The sequence below is a fragment of the Triturus cristatus genome, chromosome 5_1 (genome assembly GCF_964204655.1).
Source record: "Triturus cristatus chromosome 5_1, aTriCri1.1, whole genome shotgun sequence".
Taxonomy (NCBI): Eukaryota; Metazoa; Chordata; class Amphibia; order Caudata; family Salamandridae; genus Triturus; species Triturus cristatus.
Genome location: NC_140587.1, coordinates 177998039 through 178005306, shown reverse-complemented (window position 1 = coordinate 178005306; position 7268 = coordinate 177998039).

Genomic DNA, 7268 nt, shown 5'->3' with positions numbered 1-7268 from the left:
GCAAGGAGTTCGAACTTATCAACAGATGCCCTTGTTCGAAGGAGATGAGGAGTTCAGTCCAGACCCGTTGGCATGACGGTGCCTGAGAGGGGAGGAAGACTGCACGCTTGGAGCAGTCTTGGAGGTAGACCAGAGGGGACCATTTGTAGAAGCAGATGTTGATGGTCACCCTACCACCTTTTTGGTTGACACTGGTGCTACTGTAAATTCAGCAGTAGTCCCTAACCTACCCCTCTCGGGACAATCAATCCAAGTTGTTGGTGTAGCAAATAAGAAGTTAACTAGTCCATTGACAGAGCCAATTCCTGTGAGAATAGGAACTTTCCGGGACGGACACCAGTTCGTGGTGTGTGACTCGAGTCCAGTTTGCCTGTTAGGAAGAGATCTATTGTGCAAACTGAATTGCATCATTTATTGCACACCGAAGGGAGTTGAAGTGCAAACAAAGGATGATGATGCGACCTTCAAGGTTGCAAATCAGCACGAGTGTATAGGAATGTACCCGCTACTGACAGTGGAGGAACTCCCACTTGATTTGAGGGATTCTGTGTCACTTGATGTGTGGGATTTCACTGGAGAAGAGATTGGATTGATCAAAGATGTAGAGTCAGTGAAGATTCAGGTCAAGCCGAATGCAGAATTTCCTAGGACTCCCCAGTACAATTTGTCTCCTGAGACTATTGCAGGGATCAAACCTATAATTGAGTCTATGATTAGGCAGGGAATTTTGAAAGAGATCATGGGTAGCCCATGTAATTCACCTATCATGGGACTACAGAAACCGAGTTGGAAATTCAGGATTGTGCAGGACCTGCGAAAGGTCAACACGGTAGTTGTTCCATGCTGTCTGGTGGTACCAAATCCATCTGTGATCCTGTTTCAAATTCCATGTGAAGCGGAGTGGTTTACAGTGATTGATCTGTGTCAAGCATTCTTCTCGATATCACTCCATGAGGAAAGCCAATTTCTTTTTGCTTTCTGGCTGGAAAACCGTGTGTTAACGTGGTGTCGTATCCCTCAGGGGTACACAGAGAGTCCATTGATCTTTAATCAGATCTTGAAGAAGAATCTTGAAAGTCTTGTGTTGCCGCAGAACTATGTTCTGGTGCAATACATCGATGACTTGCTCATTGCCTCAGAAACCGAAGATGCTTGCAGAATAGATACCATTGCTTTATTGAATCACTGGTCAGAGAATGGACACAAGGTGTCCCCAAACAAGTTGCAGTACTGTTTGAGTGAAGTGCAGTATTTGGGTCACAGAATTGAGAAGGGCAAGAGAAAGGTGTCACCAGATCGCATTGAGGCCATTATGAACATGCCTGTGCCTACTACCCAAAGAGAGGTCAGAATGTTCTTGGGGATGGTTGGCTACTGTTGCCAATGGATTCCCAACTTCTCCTTTGAAGCGAAGCCTTTACAATGGCTGACGCACAAAGATGTGAGTGATCCGGTACCATGGGACAATGACTGCTTGATGTCATCTTTAAGGCTGAGAGAAGCTATGTGCCGTGCTTCAGCTTTGGGAATGCCTGATTACAACAAGGCTTTCACATTGTTCTGTTGCGAGAGAGAAGGTTGTGCATTGTCAGTTCTGACTCAGAATCATGGAGGTGTCCGTAGACCAGTTGCCTACTTTTCAGCTACTTTAGATCCAGTAGCTTCTACGTTGCTCGGATGTCTTAAATCCATTGCTGCAACAGGTGTCAGCATTGAAAGATGTGAGAGTATTGTAATGGGACATCCACTTACAGTTTAGGTGCCACACTCTGTTGAACTGTTGATGACAAGGACTAAAACACAGCACCTCACAGGTTAACACGTTATGAACAAGTTATACTTGCTGCAGAAAATGTGACTTTAAAGAGGTGTTCTGTTTTGAATCCTGCAAAATTGATGCCTATTCCAAATGCAGATGGTGAAGATTGTGAGGATCATGATTGTCTCGATGTGACTGAACTATGCACTAAACCGAGACCGGACATTGTTGATGAACCGCTCCCTGACCCTGATGAAATTTTCTTTGTAGACGGTCCATGTTTAAGAGACGATGTTGGTCGATTGAGAGCAGCGTTTGCTGTATGTACCATCACAGGAGTGGTTGAAGCTGCTTGTTTAGAGGGAGTACACTCCGCACAGGTAGCTGAAATTATTGCTTTGACCCGTGCCTGTTTGGCTGCTGATCAGATCCGGATAACTAACGATTTACACTGACAGTCAGTACGGGCTTGGTGTGGTTCACGATTTCGGACAGTTATGGTCACAGAGAGGATTCATGACGTCTTCCGGTTCGCCCATCAGAAATGGGGAATACGTGAGACAATTGTTGGAAGCATTACAATGTCCCAAAGAGATTGCGGTTGTTAAATGTTCTGCCCATTGTAAGGGAAACAACTTTGTTTGCCTGAGAAATAATTACGCAGATGAGGTTGCCCGGTTTTGTGCAGAACAAAGATGCATATTTACTGGAGGGTATACTGGAGAAAGCCAAGAAAGAACTGAGCTCAGCATGATGTTAGCCATGGCGATACATGGGAGGAACTAAAACGATTGCAGGATGAGGTTACTGATCAAGAACAAGATGGCTGGATAAGGTTAGGATGTGAGAAGGGAGACGTGGATGTGTGGGTTTCGAGTGATGGACGAGCTGTGCTACCGGAAAGTCTGTTGAATCCAATGGCAAGATTGATACATGGTGCAGTACATCTTGGCAGAGATGCAATGGTGCGAGTGTTCAGACAGACATGGTACAATCCGAAGTTTCGTGCAGTTGCTGAAGCGGTATGTCAGAGGTGTGTTACATGCCAGCAGATGAATGCCGGAAAGAGAACTGCTGTAACTCTGAGTCACATTGGGAGGTCAGGAGGGCCTTTCAATAGAATGCAATTGGACTTCCTTGAGATGCCAAATTGTAATGGGCTACATTCTGGTTGTGGTGTGTGTCTTTTCAAGGTGGGTGGAGGCTTACCCAACACGTAGGTGTGACACACTCACTGTAGCTAAGCTGTTGTTGAGGGAACTTATCCCTAGGTTCGGTTTTCCGACCTCTTTGGAGTCGGATAGAGGGACACACTTTCACAGTGAGATGATGAAATTGCTCTGTGCTGCTTTGAATGTGGATCAGAGATTACATTGAAGTTACCGACCAGAGGCTTCTGGGATTGTGGAGCAAGTTAATGGGACTTTGAAAGCCCGGATGGCAAAAGTGTGTTCTTCGACATCCCTGAAATGGCCTGACGCACTGCCCTTGGTCCTCATGAGCCTTTGTAGTGTTCCAGATAGGAGAACGGGGTTGTCACCTCGCGAGATCCTGATGGGGAGGGCAATGCGATTACCAGCAATACCTGCTACTGCTCTAATTAGCATCACTGATGACTTAATTCTCGACTACTGTAAGGGACTGGCTGACGTAGTTCGTTCTGTGTCCCAGCAGGTGCAAGCAGCAACTGTTCCAGCTGCAAGTGACCTGTGCCACGACCTGTGCCCGGGAGATTGGGTGCTTGTGCGTAAACACGTGAGGAAGAGTTGCCTGGATGTTCGTTGGCATGGCCCGTACCAGGTAATACTGGTCACAAACACGGCAGTGAAGTGTGGAGGATTGCCGAACTGGGTGCATTCCTCCCATACCCACAGTGTTCCAGCACCCTTGGCAGAAATGAATGAATGAAAATCCAGCTGAGGTGGCAGAGCCATCTGAGAGGGCAAGTCAAGCTGTGAGGGTTGTTGATGCAGTTGGTTGTGCACTAGATCGAGCTGAAAGTATTGCTGTGGGAGGAGTAGAGTCAAATTCAGCTGAAGAAGGAAGTAGTACACAGGGTACCCAAAGGGAGAGCAGAAGTGCCACAGAAGCAGAAAAGGTTTGGCCTGTGAGTCAGAGACGGCTGAACTTGAGATTGGCACCTGAAAGAGATCTTGCCCCAGTTTCTGAAACGTCTGAATCTGAACAGAGTGACGAAGAGCAGGCTCGGGGTAGTCTGAGAAGATCCAGGAGAACAAGAGTGCCGTGTCAAAGGTACAGCTCACCAGAGTGGACATACGCTGTGACTGATGCCAGGAGTGTTGAGCTCGGGGAGGCTGAGGTCTTTGACGCTGGTCAGCGATTCCCCGAATCTGAAAATAGACGTGCTGTTGTTGGTTCCAGGAGTGGAGATTGAAGGAATACTGACTCTCAATATTCCGAATCCACCACTTCTGAGCAAGATTCGTGAACTGATTCTGGAGAAGCTGGTTTTTCCCACCTTTGGTTATGTACCACCGCATCAGGAATTAGTGGTGCTTCGTCTTGAACTTTTGCAGCTTGTTTTAGACATTTTGGGAGCTGATCTTATTTTGGACTGAAGGAGAACTTTGTTGTATATAAAAGTCTATATCGAAGATAACCTAGGCCCGAGTGGAAGAATACATTTAGGGACTTCCCATCAAGACGATGAAAGAGGGCTAGGGAAGTCTTGTGGACTGTGTAAATAAGGAACTGAAAGTTGCAAGGGGATTTCCAGCTTTTGAAGTGTTGTTTGAACTGGTTATCAAGTGACACCCAAAGGAGAAATAGACTCTTAATTGTTGCTGCTGAGGCCAAGAACTTTGAGAACTTTGCAAAATAATGGATGCTGGAAATACTCACCGTAGGTCTAAATTATTGATAGGTACACTTATAGGGTTGGTGATAGTTTCTATAGTCATAATAGTTGTAACCTCATATATCGTTTCACATGCGCAGGAAGAGGAGGTACAGGGAACACCTACGCCTACCACTTCTAGCCAAAAGGAGGTCACTATAGGACCTAAAAGAGCTTTACTAAATATATTAAATAGTAACATTAATTAAATAAAATAAAACTGATGTAATATATATTTTAGGAAATAAACTTAATTTAAAAAAGTTAAACACATATAATAATGATAATTAATATATATATTTACATATATCTACTTAAAAAACAATTATTTAACCAATAATTAAAAAAATGTAACTAATATGTTTCTACTTATCATCCCCAAAGTAGAAACTTGGTTTCTAACCTTCCCTCTTATGTCAGAGATACCAAGGACTTCCTAGGAAAACTTGAGGGCATCAATTGAGAGGATGATTTCCTCCTCATTACCTTAGATGCCAATTCCTTGTACATCATAATTGACCAAACGCAGGGCATTGAAGCATGCCACCATTTCCTTTCGATCAGACATGTTAGATTCAGAAATCATACGAATATTATCTTCGACATGATAGAATACTGTCTTAGGAATAACATTTTTCTTTTTAATGGCACATTGTTTAAACAAACTCTTGGGACTGCAATGGGTCCATGTTTTGCAGCGAGTTTTGCTAATCTATTCTTGGGCTCATGGGAAGAGGAAATTTTAAAGGACACTCTCTTTTTTCTGGGAACTGAAGAGATCATATTTTGGCTTGGATACATCGATGATCTGCTTATTATCTGGAAAGTTACACATGCTGAGGCAAACAGATTAATTGATAAATTTAATACTAACAACCGCGAACTACATCTCACCAGTGCCATCAACAAGACCTCTGTTGACTATCTTAATGTCAGAATCAAAATAGTTCATGATACCATACAGACCAAACAGTTTCACAAGGAGACAGCTGGTAACAGAATTCTGCATGCCCTCAGTAGTCACCCAGATACCTTTAAATGGAGTATATCATACAGTGAATTACTTAAGGCCAAATGCAATTGCAACACTGAGGAAGCTTATCTCATGGATCAGAATGTGATTATTGAGAGATTTGAAGTAAGGGGTTACCCAGAGTGGGTATTAAATAAGGCTATAATAAGCAGAGCTAACAAACAGTGAGATCAAGAAAGAAGATGAAGGTGAGGACATTGTCAGAATCATTTTGACATATAGTGAGATTTCCAAGGACATCAAGAGGATCCTGACTAAAAGCTGGGATATACTTACCAGTGATTGCATCATAGACAAATCAGTAAAAAACAGACCTAAAATCACTTACAGGAGAGGTCGTAATATAAGAGACATACTTGTTCACAGCGACATTACCTTATATCCAGTGAACAAGGAACACAATCGCCAAGGTTTATTCCCATTTGCCATTGTAAGACATACAAGTACAGCTACATGAGAAAGGAATTTAACCAGGGCAATAGCATCAAACACATCATCCAATTCCTCACACACAGCATGACATTCGTTATCTATGTCTTGGAGTGTCTATGCAAACTGTGGTACATTGGCAGCACTACTCTGATGGCTACTAAAAGGGTACTGGAAGGGCCATTACCAAGAGAGATCCACATTATTCAGTAGCCTGTCATTTCCAAGAGAAACACTTTTCGGATATTTCCTATCTCTCCTATTTTGGTGGTGATAATGCGCATAAATTGAGGAAGAAGGGATCCAAATACATTATTGACCTTCAGACCAAGAGTCCAGGGGGCTTAAACAAGGATGAGGAGTTAGCAATCAATTTACGGGAAGACTAATGATCCATTTCCACTTTGCTGTAGTGTGTTCCTGTCCCCCTCCTTCCTTTCCCCTTCCCCTCCTGGCCCCTGGTTTCAGCTTGATGGTTGACATCTTCCCCTCCTTTCCCATGCAACTATGTCCAGTTATTTCTCATCCTAAGCTGCTGTATTTTAGATTTTTAGGGGCATATGTATGAGGAAGCGGTGGAATGAAGTGTTAGCCACCATGGCCTACCGCCTCACTCCGCCACTTCTGAAACGCAAGGCTGCACAATATTTACAAGGGTATGGTGCAGCCTTGCATTTCACCCTGCACTGGCGCTACACTTAGCAGTGTAGCGCTAATGCAGGAACCCTTGCTCCATAGTGCAAGGGTGTCTGCGTGCAGGAGAGTATTGTTGATGTGTAGGTATGTGGCTCTTCCTGCACATAAACAATCCTAAAATGCCATGTTGTCACTTTTATGTGTGCTGCTTCATGCAGCACACGTGAAAGTCACAAAATGGCATTTTGTTTTATAGATTGTTTATGTACAGGAAGGGGGACCTTCCTGTACATAAACAATCCATGGCAGTTTGCTTTTTCCATGTGTAATGCACAAGGCAGCACACATGGTCAAATGCAAAAAGGAGGGGAAATAATGCATTTCTCCTCGTTTCACCAAGTTAAGACCAGGTTTTCCCTGGTCTTAATGTTGGTGCTGCCTCCTATGTACACTGCCCTTGTACATAGGGGGCAGATTCAAAATCAATGGGTGTTGCGGTGGCATGCTGATGTCAACATGTTTTATTTTTAACTGGTACAATGGGTCACTCTTTT